Source organism: Peromyscus californicus, unplaced genomic scaffold, assembly GCF_007827085.1.
Source record: "Peromyscus californicus insignis strain IS unplaced genomic scaffold, ASM782708v3 Scaffold_5__1_contigs__length_169319896, whole genome shotgun sequence".
In the NCBI taxonomy this organism is placed as follows: domain Eukaryota; kingdom Metazoa; phylum Chordata; class Mammalia; order Rodentia; family Cricetidae; genus Peromyscus; species Peromyscus californicus.
The window spans coordinates 13,010,601-13,030,785 of NW_026294573.1; the positions used below are offsets into that span (position 1 = coordinate 13,010,601).

Below are 20,185 nucleotides of genomic sequence, written 5' to 3' on the forward strand. Positions count from 1 at the left end.
TCAGCTAGTGAGGTTCTCCTTCTGACCTCCTACCTTTCTTCCCCAGGAGCTAAATCATTGTCTTAGAGCTGTGTGAACACTTGAGTGAGGTGGCCTACAAGACCAAAGCCAATTCATACAACCATGCAGAGAGCTTCTACTTTTCACTACCTCACAAGTTAGAGTCTACCCACTAATCCTAACTAAAACCCACACTTCATTTCTCATTGCTATGGTTTCCATGGAAGGGGAGACAAAGACAATAAATAGCAGGAAGATAATAAGATGTAACACACATAGCCAGAATTTTGCCCGAAGGTAGCAAGTAAACCTCAAGATACAGGGTCTAGCCAGCTGGTGGTCACCCCTTTAATCCCAGCACTTGGGAGACAGAGAGAGGTGAATCTCTGTGGTTTGAGGCCAGCCTGATCTACAGAGCGAGTTCCAGAACAGCCAGAGGTACATAGTGAGACCATTTCAAAAAAACAAAACAAGTCAAGTGATGGTGGTGCACATCTTTAATCCCAGCACTCAGGAGGTGGAGGCAGAGGCAGGCAGATCTGTGAGTTCAAGGCCAGCCCGGTCTACAGAGTGAGTTCTAGGACAGCCAAGGCTGTTACACAGAGAAACCCTGTCATGAAAAAACCAAAACTAAAACAAACAAAAAGATACAGTGTCCAGCCGTGGGTCATACTGTAATCCCCAGGACCAAGGACTGCTGCAAGTTCAAGGCTAGTTTCGTCTACATAATGCATTTTAGCCCAGGTGGGGCTACAGAGGGAGATTACCTCAAAAACAAAAAGAAACCATGTCCAGATACATGGAAAGTGCCATTACAGACTGTCCTCAACTTTCTGTGTCACTTCCTAATGTACTCCCACAGGTGGGAGAGCAGGGATGGCCACAGTCAGCAACACTGCAGTTCAGGTCTAAGGGTCAGCAGTTAAAGGCCAGAGGAAGAAGAAATGCTCACTTCCCTCTTGCTGGCCAGTTTCTATGTCAACTACACATCGAACGTCATTTGACAACCAAGCCCAACAATCGACTGAGTTCTAGCAAAAGGACCCACATGGTGGAAAAAAAGAAATAATTCCCACAGGTTGTACCATGTCACCCTCATACTCAAAAAATGTAACAGTCAGGCATGGTAATGCACACCTTTAATCCCAGGACTCAGGAGGCAGAGGCAGAGAATCTCTGTGAGTTTGAGGCCAGCCTAATCTCCAAATCAAGTCCCAGGACAGCTGGGGCTGTTATACAGAGAAACCCTGTCTCTAAAAAACGCCTTTAATCCCAGCACTCGGGAGGCAGAGCCAGGCGGATCTCTGTGAGTTCGAGGCCAGCCTGGGCTACCAAGTGAGTCCCAGGAAAGGCGCAAAGCTACACAGAGAAACCCTGTCTCGAAAAACCCAAAAAAAAAAAAAATAAATAAAATAAAATAAAATAAAAAAGTAACAAATTTTAGAAATAAATATTTGGAAGAGGGGCAAATATGAGAAGTAAAATGATATATACATATGAAAATGTCAAAATGAAATCCAGGATTTTATACGCTGACTAAAAACTTAAAAAAAAAAAAAAAAAAAAAAAGCACCTACCTAGGCAAAGGGCTCTGGATTCCATCCCAGTACCAGAAGACAGACAGGCAGACAGTCATGATAAATTCTTTAAACGAACCCACAAGTAAGAATATGCCCTACTATAATAAATACTCCTAATTTCACTGTTTCACATTTACTACTCTGGATCAGTTTACAAACGCTAAAGTAATGCTGACACATCCCACCACACAGCATTCCATACAAGAGAAGGATGATACCAAGACTCTCCAGACTCCTGCCTCGGCCTCCCGAGTGCTGGAATCATAGGTATATGACACCATTTTTAGTCTGTTACTTCATTAAAGCTACAAACCATAAATCAAGACTTGAAATGGGATGGGCTTTAGTTCAGTGGTTAAGCACTTCCCTATCATGTTCAAGGCCCCAGGTTCAATCCTAAGTACTACAAGAAAATCAAAAACAGAAAACACTTCCAACAGAAGTGATGCTAGATAAACAGAGTGCATCAATGTGGGTTGTACTGGCAAATAAGTAAGTAGAAGCAGCCCAAGTTCTTACTGTATCTTTTGCTTTTGTTTTTGTTTTCCAGTGCTGGGGGCTCAATCTTGGACATGGTATGCTATGTGAGCTCTCGATCATTAAGTGATACAGCCCCCAACAGCCAATCCTCCTGTTTCAGCCACTGAGTGCTCAGATCACATTCCCATGAAGCATTGTTCCTAAATGACTCCACTATGTACTTCATACTGAAAAAGTTAATACAAAGACAAAATTAAATACATTGAACTGACACATGGAAAAGATAGAAAACCAAGAGCCGGGCGGTGGTGGCGCACGCCTTTAATCCCAGCACTCAGGAGGCAGAGCCAGGCAGATCTCTGTGAGTTCGAGGTCACCACACAGGTGGTTGTGTGCTGCCTGATATGGGTAATGGGAACTGAACCCTGGTCCTCTCAAGAGCACTACACACTCTTAACTGCTGAGTCATCTCTCCTGCCCTGATGTGTTCTTTGCTTTTATTACTCCTTTCGGGAGGAAGGTGCTAAGGATTGAACCCAACCAGGGCCTTGTGTATGCTGGACAAATACTCCACCACTGAGCTACATCCCCAGATCTGTTTAAAAGCTTCTTTAGAGCCGGACAATGGTTATGCAAGCCTTTAATCCCAGCACTCGGGAGGCAGAGGTAGGAGGATCTCTGTGAGTTGGAAGCCAGCCTGGGCTACCGAGGGAGTTCTAGGAAAGGCGCAAAGCTACACAGAGAAACCCTGCCTCGGAAAAAACAAAAACAAAAAACAAACCAAAAAAAAAGCTCTTTAGATTAGCCCAGTGGTGGTAGGGCATGCCTTTAATCCCAGTCAAGAGGAGGCAGGGTCTGAGGCAACTCAGAGAGTTCAAGGTCAGCCTGGTCTACAGAATGAATTCCAGAACAGCCAGGGATACACAAGGAAATCTTGTCTCGAAACACCAAAAAAGAAAAAAGAAAAAGTTTCCTAGATTTATTTTTTATTTATTTTATGTGAATTAACGTGTTGCCTACATGTATATCTGTACACTGCTTGCATGCAGTGCCCTCAGTGGCCAGAAGAAGAGATCAGGTCCCATAGAACTGAAGTTACAGACAATTGTCAGCCACCTTTTGGGTGCTAGGAATTGAACCCAGCTTTTCTGGAAGAGCAACAGCCAAGTGTTCTAATTGCTGAGCCATTTCTTCAGTCCCCGCTCCCCTCCCCTGTTTCAGCTTTTTCTTGTAATAAGCTATTTCACTCACTACTGTGTCGAAGGGTACACTTTGGTGGCACTAAGTCCTTTTGCTAATTGTGCACATTACCCAGCTCAAACAGTCCACACCCACCAACTGTGCATTCCCCATCCTCCCCTTCCCCAGCTTCTGGATGCTATTGACAGCTCTAACATTTTTGTTTTGTTTTGTTTTGGTTTTTGGTTTTTGTTTTTTCGAGACAGGGTTTCTCTGTGTAGTTTTGCGCCTTTCCTGGAACTCGCTTTGTAGACCAGGCTGGCCTCGAACTACAGAGATCCACCTGGCTCTGCCTCCTGAGTGCTGGGATTAAAGGTGTGCGCCACCACCACCCGGCTGCTCTAACATTTTTAAAGGACATGCCAGGTGACTTAACCAGCCTACTTCTAGAAATGTCTGAATTAAACCTTCCCACAATTAAGGCTCAGGAGACAGCTCAGTGGGAAAGTATTGAATTCACACCACCCCACACACAAAAATCAGGGCAGAGCAGCATGTACCTGAAGTCCCAGTACTGGCCTGGTTGCCAGACAGTTTAGCCAATTTGTGATTTCCAGGTTCCATCAGACAGACAGACAGACAGACAGACACACACACACACACACACACACACACACACACACACACACACACACACGAGAAAGAGAGAGAGCGCGCTGTTTTAAATTTTTAAAAGAAACTTTATAATGAAGAGCAAAAGATCTAAAACAGTCTGCCTAGAGAATAAAGGAGCATTTGGAAGAGCATGGCTAACTAGTCTAAGGAATGTTACCAGCTAAAATTAAAACTCGGTTGCCTTTGTAGAAACTGAACTGCCTCACAACTGCAGATGACTATGTGGAAATGTGAAATCGTTACTGCCAGGGGCTGAGAGCACAGCTCAAGAGGAAAGTGGCAGAGTGGGGGCTGTGACCAGGGCAGGCAGAAGTCCCCAGCTTCAAGTCAGAAGGGAGGGAGAGAGGGAAAGAAGGAAGATTATCCAAGCTAAACTACAATCCAGAACAATAAAAGTTTACATAATACCTCCATGTTTATCAGATTCACATATGCACATAAAACCACACCATCTCAAAGTACTGTGCAAAACTTCCACCTTCTGAAACAAAACAGAATAAAAACAAAGTGAATTTTTTTTTTTACAAATAAAGGTAAAAATTTTAATTCAAGAAGAACATCCAGAATTCACACCAAATTTGCCTTCTGATAGATGCATCAGTAAGCAAATGCAAAAATCAAGCAACAGGAATGCCACTAAGTCATAATTTCCAAGACTTGTAATGTCATAGGAACTATTTCAGAAATAACATGTATTATGCACTCAATTCTAGGTAATTTTGAAATGACTTATATATATATAGGTCATATCCTACTTCCATGCAACAAACTGTTACAATACAGAATAACAAGTGGCTGGGTATGCGGCTCAGCTGGGAGAGTGCTTGTCTAGCATGCACACACAGCCTACAACTGGATCCTCAGCACCAAATAAATCAGGCTTGGTAATAGAGGCCTGTAATCCTAGTGCTAGGGAGGCAGAGGCAAGAGGAAATCCCAGGTCATCTTCTGCTATACACAGTGAGTTCAAGGCCAGTGAAAATACACAGCGCTAGGCATGGTGCACATATCTGTAATCCAATTACAGATAGGGAGTAGGAGGCAGGAAGGTGACAAGTTCCAGGCCAGCTTGGAACCAACTAAACCTGTCTCAAAAAACAAACAAACGGGGGGGGGGGGGGGGGGGGGGGGGGGGGGGGGGACACGACACCGTGCAGGGTGGCAGATTGCAGAGATGGCTCAGCAACAATTAAGATCATTCCTTGCTTGTCCAGAAGACCTGAACTGGATTCCCAGAACCACATGGCAGCTCAAAACCCTCTGCAACTCCATTTTCCCAGGATCCACTGACTCTTCTGGCCTTTGTGGGCACCAGGAATGTACATAGTGCACAAACATACATGTAGGCAAAAGACCTATACACACTGAAAAATAAAAACACAAAACAGGACTCAGTGGCAAAGTATTTGCCTTGTGTTTGCAAGGCCGGGACTAGGTCCCCCCAGCACTCTCCATCATCATCATCATCATCATCATCATCATCATCCCTGTAGCAGCACCTAAAACACAATGCCCATGTGCTGATTTGTCCAAAAAATAAAAAAAATAAAAAGTATCACTCTAGCCGGGCAGTGGTGGTCCTTGCCTTTAATCCCAGCACTTGGGAGGCAGAGGCAGGAAGATCTCAGTGAGTTCAAGGCCAGCCTGGTCTACAAAGTGAGTTCCAGGACAGTCAGAACTGTTACACAGAGAAACCTTGTTTCAAAAAAAAAAAAAAAAAGTGTCACTCTGAAGTTTCCTCATTCAGAACTTGAGGGACACTCACTGAGGGGAATGTTTCCTGCTTCGTCTGTGACTCACTAAGAAAGGCTCTCCCAAGATTGCTGGATCTTTGACAATTCAGAAAGCCTAAGTGGGGCAGGCTGTGTAGGAAACATGACATCGAATGAACAAAAGGGCAAAGAACTAAGGACAAAAAAAAATTGTTTTCCTAAGCTATGTGTAGTGTAGCAGTGCACACCTAGAAACCCAGCCCTAGGGAAGGCAGGAAGAGAATGGTGAGGACCTGGGCTAGCACAGGATACATACTAAGACAAGAAATAAACCAATTCCAGAGATGGAGAAATGCCTCAGTGGTTAAGGGCACCAGCTGCTCTTCCAGAGGACAATGGTTGGATTCCTAGCACCTAAATGGTGATTCACAGTCATCCACCACTCCAGTTTTGGGGAGTCCCATGTCCTCTTCTAAACTCTGAGAGCACCAAACAAGCACATGTGAACACACATTCAGGAAAAAAATCCATAGCCATAAAATAAAATAAATCTAATTTTTTTTTTTTTAAGAAATAAATGATTAACAGAATAGGCAAAGCTGGGGAACACCCTCCTCCCCCAGCTCTGAGAACCTCCCTTCTCTCTGCAGGTTGGACAAGTGCACTCACTGTACTATAATAAGCAACTAGTTTTCTTGTCTGGCTTTCCAACCAGGCTCTAGGCAACTTTTAGATAAAAAGCTGAATTTAGAATCATCAAACCTCTTTCCTTAAGGACCCAACACAGAGAGGGGGCCTTTTAATAGATGTTTTATTAAAGAGTTAATCTTCTATTTCCCTTGTATTATACCTTTTGTTGTCGTTGTTGTTGTTAAGCCAGGGTCTCATTATTGAAGCCCTGACTATCCTGGAACTCGGTAAGTAGACCAGGCTGACCTAGAACACACAGAGATCTGCCTATCTATGCCTCCTGAGTGCTGGGATCAATGACCTGCACTGTCATGACCAACTATTTTACATATTTCAAAGTAAACATTTTTAAGAGTGCTTTCACAAACTTATCTCTTTATCTACATAACAATTTTGTAAAGTGGGAATACCATTACTGAACCACAGGCATTTGGGTTTTCTAAAGAATTGTTAATTCACTAACTAAAACACCCCAAAAACACATAATCACATACTCTTCATCCCTAGACTAGCCTCCCTGGAGGCTTCAGCATGTTATAAACCAAAGGTCTGGCTAACTCGTTCTTTGCCTGCTCTTTACAGGCACATCACACAGCTACATAAAATGATATTCAATAAAGCCCTTCCAGAAATCGACATTAAGAAACATCCTGGGGCTAGAGAGATGGCTCAGTGGTTAAAAGTGCTTACTGCTCTTGCAGATCCAAGTTTAACTCCTAGCATCCACACCAGATGGCTCACAACCGCCTGTAACTCCAGCTCCAGAGAATCCGATGCCTCTGGCCTCTGCTAACACATGGATTCTCTCTCTCTAGCCTTGTCCCTCTCCCTGTCCCTCTCTTTCTTTCTCTCTCATGTGCAGGCACGCACACACATTTTTTTTTTAAATAATAAAAATAAATCTTAAAAAAAAAAGCATCCGAGGCTCAGTGGTTAAGAGCACTGGCTGCTCCTCTAAAGGACCTGAATTCAATTCCCAGTACCCACATGGCAGTTCACAACTGTCTATAACTCCAGTTCCAGGAGATCCATGGCACCAGGCATGCACACGGTGCACATAATGTGCATGCAGACAAAATACCTGTACACATAAAATGAAATAGATAAACCTTAAAAAGAAAAAAAAGCATCCTTAGCTGCTTTTCCTGATCTTTCTCATTTTGTACCTGAGACAGGTAAGGAAATAAAGCTGAAACGCTGCAAGTGAATGATGTCACAGAGTTCCATTAATACCTGATGATTATGAAGCACAGCGACATAACAGATGATGCCAAGGAGCATAATATCAAAGCACCACTGATTTTATGACTGTTAGCAAACCAACATGCAGAATGGTCCTCCAGTCTCCAACTCTTGCTTCAAGTCTACATCTTTAGAAAAGACACTCAGGAAATCTACACATTTCTATAGAAAACACTAATTTAAGAAAGGGAAAAAATGGCCAAAGAAGTAGCTAATATTAAATGAAGTAATTGTCGTTTTAACTTAATAGCTGTCATTAAAAGCTGGCTGAAGTGCAAAAAAACACTCATGGCTCAACGTAGATTGAACGCTATATTAAATTGGGCTTATCTAAAGCAAACAGCTATAGGATATAAACTGATCAGCATGCAACAGAAAAGACAGCCAACCGCACTAGACAATTGAATAAACTCAGAATTTGACAGAGAGCATCCCTGACCAGCTTAAGAGCTACAGACTGAATTCTAAATGATGATGTTTCTTCGGCAATTTCCCTTGTCCCTTTAAATCCATGATGTCATCATTCTTAAGCACAAGCATAGCCCGATTTGTTACAAAAGACGTTTGGTGTGTCCAAGCAAAAGAGATGGTCCCAACAATTCACAATACCATAATTAAAACTGAAGCCATTCTTCCTCAATGAAAAGGCCACCAGGCATCAAACTGTCTTCTCTACCAGAAAAACTAAACCAAAGTCACTCAATTACGAGCATTTCAACAACAACAAAAAGTTGTTCCAAGAAAACAACAACAAAATAACAAAATAGCACAGTGTTGCATCCAGCAAGTGAAAATGTGTCTGGTTCTGCATCTAGAGCCATTGGAACGCTACCACATGAAAGTCCAAATATTTTGGTCATTGAGAAACAAAACGAAGCGTTTATTTTCCTATTAAAACTCAGAAGATTCAACAGACAAAGCAATCGGTTGTTCCAAAGGTTCCGAACCAACTCCATCATCTGAAGTTTCTCTGCTGAGACTATCAGGATCTCACTCAGTTGTTTTTTTTCTTGATTTACAAACTCGTTCCCACCCTCCACAGTTCTCTGAACAGACAATTCTCACCGGGGCAAGCCTTCCTCAGTAACAACGTGGACTGCTGTCTCCGGCAAGGAGAGCTGCAGTTCCCACTCCTAAGAGAACACACAAACGGCTAGGGGTCAGGAAAGGAACTGCTTGTGTTTCAATTCGTCAGCCAATTCCAAAAAAATCATCTTTGCAGCTGCAGCTTCCGAGACGAGGGCCCCTCGCCGCAGCCCCAATTCGGGAGGACAGCCGTCTCCCGCTCTTCTCCGAGGACTTAAGGGTTTCAGGGGGCGGGGTGAGGCTCGATGACACCCCGAAAGCCATTCTTGCCCTGGCCACGCATCCTCTCCTGGCCCGGGTTAGGACCAGAACCACCCTGCTGAGGAGAGGGCACAGGTCTGTCTCCATCCCGAGGGTCAGCTGCAAAGGGGACGCCTGTCTCCACCTCGGCCAGGGGAACCGAAGATGACGACAGCAAGATCCCAGGCCCGCCAAGACCCACCCCCGCGCAGTACACCGGGCCCGCGCCGGACTCGGGGTGCCCCGGGGTCCCCGGACATAAAGCGCAGGAGGCGTCGGCGCCCGGCTGCGGCCCCGCACCGGGAGAGGCCTCACCTGGCCCAGCCCGCTCCGCGCTCTCGGCTTCGCGTCTCCGGCGACGATGGCGAAGGAGCCAGAGCCAGGGCCAGAGCACGGCTGCTCTGCCTCAGACCGGTGCTTGCCGTGCTCGGGGAATCTTCACAGCTGGCGGGACCCGGGGCCGCCCGGAGCCGCCATCTTCCTCCACTCAAACGCCGCGGCGGCCACCGCCGCCGCCGTCCCTGATGCCGCCGCCGCCGCCGCCACCGCCGCCGCCGCTGCTGCTCAAGCTGGGAGAAGACAGCGCGCAGCGCGCATGCGCCGGGGCGGGGCGCAGAGGAAGCGCGCGCGCACACACGTCAGCGCGGCCTGCCTGCGCGCGGTGGCCGCTGGGCGGCGCCATATTGAGAAGGGCCGAAGGGAGCGGAGCTTTCCAGGACTCGGTCTGAAATCGGCGCGGCCCGGGTACCTGAGCTATTTTCTTGTTGGTTTGAGACTAAAGACTTCGACTAAGTCATTTGTGCCCCAGGGTACCCATTGATCACAGAGAAGGGCAGTGACGAATGGAAGTGCTTTTAGATCTCGCCAGACAGAGTCATCTCACCGCGTTGGAAGCCTTTGGAAACTGTAGCAACAGCTATGTTGCTACCCCCCCCCCCCTTTTTTTTTCTTTAATAAATAAGGAAACCCAGGCTCAAAGCTACCCCCGTCGAGCGGGGCCCGGGAGGAAACAGGCCTCTGTGTTTCTCTGTGCTCCCCACTGTCACCACCGGGGTATGGGGTCCTGCAAAGTCTCACTTCCAGAAAGCTCTGAGCCAGGCAGTGGTGGCCCATGCCTTTAATCCCAGCTTGTTCTACATAGTTTGTTCCAGAACAGCCAGAGCTACATACTAGAGATCCTGTCTCAAAAGAAAAAGTAAATAAAATAAAAAGAACTACTTTAAAAATAAAAATAGCCGGGCGGTGGTGGCTCATGCCTTTAATCCCAGACGCAGAGGCAGGCAGATCTGAGTTCAAGAACAGCCTGGTCTACAGAACGAATTCCAGGACAGGAAAGGCTTCATAGAGAAACGAAAGAGAGAGAGAGAGAGAGAGAGAGAGAGAGAGAGAGAGAGAGAGAGAGAGAGAGAGAGAGAGACAGACAGACAGAGAGAGAGAGAGAGAGAGAGAGAGAGAGGAGGAGAGAGAGAGAGAGAGAGAGGGGAGAGAGAGAGAGAGAGAGAGAGAGAGAGAAGAAGAAGAAGAAGAAGAAGAAGAAGAAGAAGAAGAAGAAGAAGAAGAAGAAGAAGAAGAAGAAGAAGAAGAAGAAGAAAGGGAGGGAGGGAGGGAGAAACAAAAAAAAAGCTACGTGTAGGTGAGAATCTTCTAGAATCTATTCGTTACAGATCTGGTTTAAGTAAATGCCAGATGCAGAGAACTCAAGGGCTTCACTTCTGGCGCAACTGCAGCATCCTGAAACACCAAGCAAATTGCCCTGGGATAAAGTAGACCTCCTAGGCTAGCTCTTGGGACATAAGACGGGAGCAGAAGCCAGTACCACAAGGTTTGGTGACACTCCTTTAAGTCCCAGCTATGCAGAAGGCTTAAGGGCAAGAATTACTTTTTTTTTTTTCAAGATTTTATTATTTATTTTATGTATATGAGTGCTTTATCTGCATGTACAACTTTATGCCAGAAGAGGGCATCAGATCCCACTATAGATGGTTGTGTGCCACCATGCGGTTGTTGGGAGTTGAACTCAGGACCTCAGGACCTCTGGAAGATCAGGCAGTGCTCCTAATCACTGAGCCATCTCTCCAGCCCCAGGCAAGAATTACTTGATCCCAGGAGTTCGAAACTAGTTTGAGGAGCCTCAGTCTACAAAACATTTATGTTCCTCAAATGAGTATTACAAACCCTACTGGCATACAGTGTCAGAAACTGGTTTAAGAAATTCCACTGGCCTGGCATGGTAGTTCACTGCTAATCCCAGCGCTCAGGGGGCAGAGGTAGGTAGATTTCTGTGTTTAAGACCAGCATGATCTTCATAATGAGACCCTGTCTCCAAAAAAGATGTAAGTCTTGGCCTGCAAAATGGCTCAACAGGTAAGGGCGCTTGTCCCAAGCTTGGACACCAGGACCCACATGATAGAGGGAGAAAATCAACTCCAGCTCCCACAGGTTACCCTCGAACAATGACACTTGTGAGCCTGCACATACACAAATAAATACTATGTCTGCCTGAGCATATTATATGTGCCACATGTGTGGGTGTCCTTGGAGGCCAGAAGAAGGTGTCAGATCCCCTGGAACTGGAATTACAAGCAGTTGTGACCCCACCACCACCACCTGTAGTCTAAATTTTAAACATGTTCTAAATCTCAAGGTGGGCTGGAGATGGCTCAGGAGTTAGGAACACTTGCCATTCTTCTAGAAGACCCTAGTCCAGTTGCCAACACCCTCGGGCAGCTCACAATGGTCTATAATTCCAGCTCCAGAGAATCGGATGAAGTATTTGGCCTCTAGGGCACCCACACACATGGCATGTGCATGTACACAACACACAACAAACTATAAATGAAAACAAAATCTAAAAAAGATTAAGAGTAACTCCAAGCCTAGGAGCCAGGGAAATGACTCCCTTGATGAAGGCACTAGCAACCTGAGTTTTGTTGGGTAATATTTTAAGGTCTGTTATTTTTGTTTATGTTGCATTTGTTTAACTCTGTGAAGCTGTGTTACTATGCCTGTCCAGAACACCTATGCCTGTCCAAAACACCTGATAGTCTAATAAAGAACTGAATGGTCAATAGCAAGGCTAGAGAAAGGATAGGTGGGGCTAGCAGGCAGGGAAAATATATAGAAGAAGAAATCTGGAGCAGGAGGAGGAGGAAGAAGGAAAAGAAGAAGAAGAAGAAGAAGAAGAAGAAGAAGAAGAAGAAGAAGAAGAAGAAGAAGAAGAAGAAGAAAGTGCCAGAGAAGGAGGAGGATTCCAGGGACCAACCACCCCACTACACAGCAAGCCACAGAGTAAGTGTAAGATTTACTGAAGTAAGAAAACAGGAAAAGCCCACAGGCAAAAAGTAGATGGGCTAATTTTAAGATAAGGAAAGCTGGCAAGAAACAAGCCAAGCTAAGAACGAGCAATTGTAGTTAAGTATAAGCCTCGGTGTGTAATTTATTTGGGAACTGGGTGGTGGGCCCCCAAAGAGCCCAAAGAGCAAAAACAAACAAAACTGTATTTTGGCATACCAACGTGGTGCTCAAATTTCCATAGTACCTGAGAAAGCTTAAAAAAAAATAGGGGTTGGGGATTTAACTTAGTGGTAGAGTGCTTGCCTAGCAAGCACAAGGCCCTGAGTTCAGTCCTCAGCTCTGGGGGGAGGTGGGGGTGGGGGACAAAATAACAACAAAAATATGGCTCTTTTAAGAGTTTCTGCCAGAGAGTTTCTATCAGTGAGCCCTTGAGCAGCTAGTATGTGAAGTAGGAACAAAAAAACTAAGTAAAAATGTCTGCCACAGCACAAGCATCGACATTTTAGAGCTCTAGGAAGGTTGACTGTAGTTCTTAGTCAAGCACCTCCAACCAGGTCACAAGCTTTAGGCTTCACTTTCACTAGCCCAGAAGTGGTCAGAGCCAGCCAAGAGCTGCTTGAGGAGGATCCAGGTGTAGGTTAGCAGTTTAAATGTTTGCTTACATGGTCAAAAAAGGGCTGGAAGATATGCAGTAAAAGAAGTTCAGATGGGGGGCTGGAGACAGGGGTCAGCAGTTAAGAGCACTGGCTGCTCTTCTAGTGGACCAGGGTTCAATTCCCAGCACCCACATGGCAGCTCACAACTGTCTGTAACTCCAGTTCCAAGGGATCTGGCACTTACACACAGGCAAAACATCAGTGCACATAAAAAATAAATGAATTCTTGAAGAAAAAAAAAAAAGAAATCCAGATGGAAAAAGACCTGTAAACAGATTCCAGTGTGTTTTACAATGTGGGTAGGTTTAAGAAAGAAAGACTATGAATATAGACAGTTATAAAAAGAAATAGTTTAAAAATAAAAAAGTCTTTAAAGAGAGAAGTAAAGTAATATAAAAGAATAAGCCATGTAGAGATGGAAATACACAAGGAGTCTGCATCCTGTATGTTATTGTGTTGATTTTGAATTTTTTTGAATGCTGATAAGCAAACAACAGGTGCTAAGAGACATAGGATTGTGAGCTGAACTGCTAAATTGAACCAATCTAGACACTTTAGAAATGCCTTAACTTTAAAAAAGAATTCAAAAAATGTATTTGTCAAGTGGAAATAAAAAATGCTTTAGAGTTTTGTTCCCACAGATGAGAGGTTGTGGATTCCTTCAGGAATATGGATCAGGTGTGATCAAGGGGGACCTCCTGAATCTTGACAGATGATATCTATCAACAAAGGTTACTGCTTGTCTTCCCAGGACTTGGTCATTATCTCAAAATTTTCTCAGGGACCCTTAAAGATGCTTTGTCCACAAACAACAGGAAGTAGTCTAAAGAAAACTATGCCATACTTACCTGGCAGGGGAGATACCATGATCACGAAGGTGGTTTTCCCAGGGCGAGGCTTATCCATTGCACTCCAGATGTGCTGACCCCTGCGATTTCCCCAAATGCGGGAAACTCGACTGCATAATTTGTGGTAGTGGGGGACTGCGTTCGCGCTCTCCCCTGTTTAAAATAAAAGAAAAGTAAAAAAGAAAAAAAAAGAAAGAAAACTATGCCTACATTCCCAAGAGTTGAGGGGTGTGGGTGGTTTTGGTTATTTGGTGGGTTATGGATGATTGTCATTTATGGGAGCTTTTTATTAATTATTACTGGTATTGGCAAAGGAGGAAATTATACAAATGATATTATATTCAGAGATCTCTTTGGAAAAAAAGAAGAAAGGGGGGCAATAGGAATGATAAGATAGAAGGGTAGATTATTGTATCTACTTTAAATAATAGGGTAGATTACTGAATCTGCTACAAACTAAGGGACAACTATTAATCTCAAATATTTTGTATCATAAAGACTTTTGTATATTGACACAAATTTAAGGTAATTTTTGTTGCAACACACTGTATTATGTTTCCATTCTTATTTGGGAAATTTTTGTATATTGATAATAATTTAAGGTTATTTTGTTACAACATATTGTATATATGTTTTTTTTCTTTTTTAAGGTACCATACCTATGCAGTTCATTTAAAATATAAGGTAAAGTTCTAGTTTTTGAAAGCTATTATTATAAGCTATATAGGATAATCAGGAAACGTAGGTTAGTGGCTAGTCATTTATAACAATCAAATTTGTAAGTATGTTAGGTATGCTTTCCAGATCATATAGAGATATATTTTAGGTAGATAAATGGTCTTCAAACCTTTCAAAGACCTACAGAATATGGCATTTAAAATGTTTTGCTACCTTAGGGCTTTTCATGACAATGAGACACATCTGCTCCTAGCAGAACCAATTTACTTCAGAGATGATGGGCATTGAAGAAACTCTTTATGGAGTTTGCTTTCAGTGTGGCAAGACTAGCCATTTAGGCAAGAAGCTGCTCTTGCCTGGACTGATTGACAGTATGTAGTATAAACTGGACATGCAGGACCCACAGGAAAATGACTGCTGAACTTTGCCAAAACAAGGCAGGATGGTCCTTCAGGGTTCCTGCTGCACAGAAGAAACTGCCAGACATTCTGCAGGACACAGAAGAAAGCAGCTGACAAATTTTTGCCAATATAGGCAGAACAGTCTTTCAAATTTCCTGCTTCATTGAAAAGTCTGCCAGATACTATGGACCTACAGGCTGAAGATGGATGCACCAATGTTGCAGAGGAGCTTTCGGTGACTGTCCAGGCCATCAGATGTCTCTCTCATTTCTAGAGTTTTTGGTCATTGTTTGCAATGCACTTTTTGTTTACTTAAATAATATATCTTCTGGGGCCTTTGGTGGAGTTGAAGACTAGGCAGGTATAGTTGCATTTTGTTTTGTTGAAACAGGCTCTATGCAACGCTGGCTTTTCTGGAACTTGCTATGTAAATTAGGCTGGCCTCAAACTCACAAATATCTGCCTTCCTTTGCCTCCATAGTGCTGGAATCAAAGGCATGCACCAGTGCACCCCTCTCAAACTAACTTTTCTTTTTTTTTTCTTCCTTTCTTTTTATTTTACTTTATTTATTTTTGGTCCTTTGGGTTTTGTTTTTTTTTTTTTTTTTTTTTTTTTTTTTTTTTTTTTTTTGAGACAAGGTTTACCTGTACAACGTTGGCTGTCCTGGAACTCACTTTGCAGACCAAGCTGGCCTTGAACTCACAGAGATCCACCTGCCTCTGCCTCTGGAGTGCTGAGATTACCACCACTGCTCAATCTTTTTTTTTCTTAAAGAGAAAAAAAAGAAAAGAAAACTACATACAGCCCAGCATTTATGTTTTTCTGTTTTTGAACGTGTACAGGTGTGTGCAAGCACACTGCTATCTGTTCACATGCCCACCACGTGTTTAACTGTGTAATTACCCTCAGCTTGTGTCAGTGGCCTTTTCGCTACAGACTTTGTGCTTGCAGTCCCACACCAGGTTTGAGGGACATTTCCTAACATACAAGCCAAGCGTGAACCGTGGCTAAGCACATTTCACAAGAAACAGAAGCACATGCTTTAGGGTCTCTGCCAATACACGAATCTTGCCACCCACGATCTCAACTTTTTGGGCTTCCCCTTAGAAAATGAAACTCCCCCCCCGCCCCCGCAGTCTCAACTATGGAGTTTCTGTCCCATGCCCTCATCTTGCAGAGAAGCAAACAGACCAAGCGAAGAAAGGACTTGCCCAAGGTCTCAAGGGGCTGCTATGATTAGTTAGGGCTGGCCTCTTGATTGCCCACTTAGTGGAACAAAAATTATTATCTTTGAAACATCCTCAAATGATTCCCAAGATTTAGATCTTTCTGGTCCTCTTGAAAACCATGGCTAAAGATTGTCCTGCTTTTAAGGCTGTCTACCACAGAGGAATTGTAAGAAACGGTTTCCCTCTGCTGGCAGCACTCTGTAACTACAAGGCCAAAAATCACCTCAAGGCCTTTTTAGTTCCATTCACTTTGCTGTTTTCAAGACGCGGGAGAATAAAGCAATGAATGAGAGTCTGTTTAAGAAGTATTAGGGAGCCGGGCGGTGGTGGCACACGCCTTTAATCCCAGCACTCGGGAGGCAGAGGCAGGCGGATCTCTGTGAGTTCGAGGCCAGCCTGGGCTACCAAGTGAGTTCCAGGAAAGGCGCAAAACTACACAGAGAAACCCTGTCTCAAAAAACCAAAAAAAAAAAAAAAAAAAAAAAAAAAAAAAAAGAAGTATTAGGGAAATTTATTAAGGTAAATTGATGAAATACACTCACGAATACAGAACAGAGTAGACAGCGGAAGTCATCCTCTGATCTGATCGGGAGCAAATACACCTTACAGGCAGGAGCAGGGAGAAGGGGCATATGATCCTTCTCCCTCTCCTTTTAAGAGGTCACGTGCAACAGCAGAAAGCACCGCCTCCTTCAGACCCTATCACCCAAGGTCGTGGATGGAGCAAATACCACTACAGGAGAATTCACTTAAAAAAAAAAAAAAAAAAAAAAGAATCCCGATGTTCAAGAGATGGCTCACCTGGTAATGCACTTGCTGTGTAAGTGTGAAGACTGGAGTTCAGATCCCCATCACCATATAAATGACAGTAATAAATTACATGGCTGTAATCCCTGAGCAGGCATGAATTGGAGACAGAGCATCCTCAACTAGCTGAATCCTCCAGCTCAGGGTTCAAGTGAGACACCCTGACTCAATATATAATGTGGGGAGTGATCAAGGAGGACACCTGTCATGCAATCTCTGGCCTCCACACACATGTACACATGTGAAAAGGCACACACACACACACACACACACACACACACACACACACACACGCACACACACACACACACACACACACGCACACCAGATTCACAGAAAACTATCACAAATAAATACAGTCCCTGGAGGTGGGCAAGACGACATCCTTTATCCTTGAAGATGATGAGATAGCCAAATTCTTTTAGTTTCCAACAGAGTTTGAAGTTCTTGTGGGACATCTGTTTGTCAGTGACAGGAAGCCTGACTCCACGAACTGGAATCAGGGCTGGGCATGGTGGTACACACTTTTAATCTCAGCACTCAGGAGGCAGAGGCAGGTGGATCTCAGTTCCAGGAGAGTCAGGGATACATAGTGAGACCCTGGGGTTGGGGGCAGGGGGGGGCGGGGGCGGGGAGGAGACAGGACTGGAATCAGAACATCACAGAAGTCTTCAGTATCCAGGTGGAGGAGTAGAGCAGGAGGTTCTGGGAACGAGCATGGAGTGAGGGCAGACCTGAAGTGAGGGCAGACCTGAAGTGAGGGCAGACCTGGAGTGAGGGCAGACCTGGAGTGAGGGCAGACCTGGAGTGAGGGCAGACCTGGAGTGAGGGCAGACCTGGAGTGAGGGCAGACCTGGAGTGAGGGCAGACCTGGAGTGAGGGCAGACCTGGAGTGAGGGCAGACCTGGAGTGAGGGCAGACCTGAAGTGAGGGCAGACCTGAAGACAGCAATACAGGAAGTTATGAAATCAGGGAATTAGTAAACAGGTCACTTGACTAGGAGCTAAAAACTAGTAACATTTTGCCAACTTGGTTGCAATTATAATCACTAAGAATACAAACTATACAAACTGTAAAATGTCACAACGGGAAGCTGTTACTCTAGTAATATTAGCAGCACCCTAAAAATATGAGGGAGAAAAACACATTCCAAGTCATTTGACTTGGTGATGGCAGCCGAATGCTGCCCTGTGGAACATGGTTTTTTTTTGTTGTTGTTTTGTTTTGTTTTTTGGTTTTTCCAGACAGGGTTTCTCTGTGTAGCTTTGCGCCTTTCCTGGAACTCACTTGGTAGCCCAGGCTGGCCTCGAACTCACAGAGATCCGCCTGGCTCTGCCTCCCGAGTGCTGGGATTAAAGGTGTGCGCCACCACCGCCCAGCTGGAACATGTTTTTAATAAAGTAAACTACAAGGAGCATGTCCCTGAAATGAAAACACATGGTGTTTGCTCCTTGCCTTCTGTGTTTGGGAAAAGGATTAGAGACATGAGAGTTATAAATCTTCCTCAGACTGGCAAGGCACCCCTCCTGCCCCTAGTCACAACCTTCAGATTTTTTTTGTTTGTTCTTTTGAGACAGGGTTTCTCCGTGTAGTTTTGGTGCCTGTCCTGGATCTTGCTCTGTAGACCAGGCTGTCCTCGAACTCATAGAGATCCGCCTGGCTCTGCCTCCCAAGTGCTGGGATTAATGGCATATGCTACCACCACCCAGCAACCTTTAGAATTTTTACAGTGAGCCAGATGCTGGTTGGGACTCTTCAGTATAATAAGGTGTGGTATTAAACCTAGGCTTCATTCACAACACTTGGGAGGCAGAGGCTGGTAGATCTCTGTGAGTTCAAGGTCAGCCTGGTCTACAGATTGAATTCTAGGGCAGCCAGAGCTACAAAGAGAAACCATGTCTCAAAAAAACCAAACCAACCAAACAACCAACCTAGGCGTCACGTGTATTAGGTAAGTGCTCTAGCACTGAGTTATGTCCTCAGCCCTCGGCATTGTAACTTGATATAGCTTTGAAGTAGTTATGATTGCTTCTATTTTTTTTATACTTAGGGAAACTGAGGCACAGAAACTTTATATAAGTTTCATAACTTATATAATTCAGGTGGTGGTAGGAGTTCAATTAAAAAAATTTTATTTCATGTGCATTAATGTTTTGCCTGCATGTATGTCTGTGTGAGGGTGTCAGATCCCCTGGAACTGGACTTCCATACAGTTGTGAGTTGCCCTGTGGGAGCTGGGAGTTGGACCTGGGTCCTCAGAAGAGTAGCCAGTTCTCCTAATCACTAAGCCATTGCTCCAGCTCTGGTAGGAATCTACTTATTTTTTTAAATATTTTTATTTTATAATTAATTTAATTTTACATATCAGCCACAGATTCCCCTGTCCTCCCTCCTCCCACCCTCCAGTCTTCCCCTCAAATCCACCCCCCATTCCCACCTCCTCCAGTGCAAGATCTCCCCTGGGGAGTCAGCCCAGCCTGGTAGATTCAGTTGAGGCAGGTCCAGTCCCCTCCTACCTGCACCAAGGTTGAGCAAAGTGTCCCAGCATAGGCCCTAGGTTCCAAAAAGCCAGCTCATGCACCAAGGACAGGTCCTGGTGCCACTGCCTGGGGGGCTCCCAAACAGTTCAAGCTAATCAATTGTCTCACTTATCCAGAGGGCCTGATTCAGTTCCATGGGGGCTCCTCAGCTATTGGTTCACAGTTCATGTGTTTCCACTAGTTTGGCTATTTGTCCCTGTGCTTTTTCCAATCATGGTCTCAATATCTCTTGCTCATATAATCCCTCCTCTCTCTCACCGATTGGACTCCTGGAGCTCCACCTGGGGCTTGGCCGTGGATCTCTGCATCTGCTTCCATCAGTCACTGGATGAGAATTCTATCATGACAGTTAGGGTGTTCGGCCATCCAATCACCAAAGTAGGTCAGCTCAGGCACTCTCTCAACTATTGCCAGTAGTCTATAGTGGGAGGTATCTTTGTGGATTTCTGGAGACCTCTCTACCCAAGAAATGCTCAATCATAACACTAGGACACATGCTCAACTATGTTCATAGAAGCATTATTTGTAATAGCCAGAACCTGGAAACAACCTAGATGCCCTTCAACTGAAGAATGGATAAATAAAATGTGGTATATATACACAATGGAGTACTACTCAGCAGACAAAAACAATGACATCATGAGGTTTGCAGACAAATGGATGGAACTAGAAAATATCATCCTGAGTGAGGTAACCCAGACTCAGAAAGACAAACATGGTATGTACTCACTCATAAGTGGATACTAGATGTAAAGCAAAGGATAACCAGACTGCAACTCACAACTCCAGGGAGGCTACCTAGTAAAGAGGACACTAAGAAAGACACAGGGATCGCCCAAAGACAGAG

The 20,185-nt window shown here is 44.5% G+C and overlaps 1 protein-coding gene and 1 non-coding gene across 3 annotated transcripts in view; one reads left to right on the forward strand and one right to left on the reverse strand.

Annotated features, from left to right (window-relative positions):
• The window catches only part of Fbxo42 (F-box protein 42), a 68,724-nt gene extending 59,272 nt beyond the window's left edge, over nt 1-9,452 (reverse strand). For both annotated transcript variants that reach the window (XM_052718794.1, XM_052718795.1), the window contains exon 1: nt 9,200-9,452. The gene's annotated coding sequence lies outside the window, so the exon portion shown is untranslated. The remainder of the gene's footprint in view (nt 1-9,199) is intronic.
• Nucleotides 9,453-13,674: 4,222 nt separating this feature from the next.
• LOC128098105 (U1 spliceosomal RNA) lies at nt 13,675-13,838 on the forward strand. Its single transcript, XR_008214131.1, has one exon. It is a non-coding gene; the product is annotated as a U1 spliceosomal RNA (small nuclear RNA).
• Nucleotides 13,839-20,185: the final 6,347 nt, after the last annotated feature.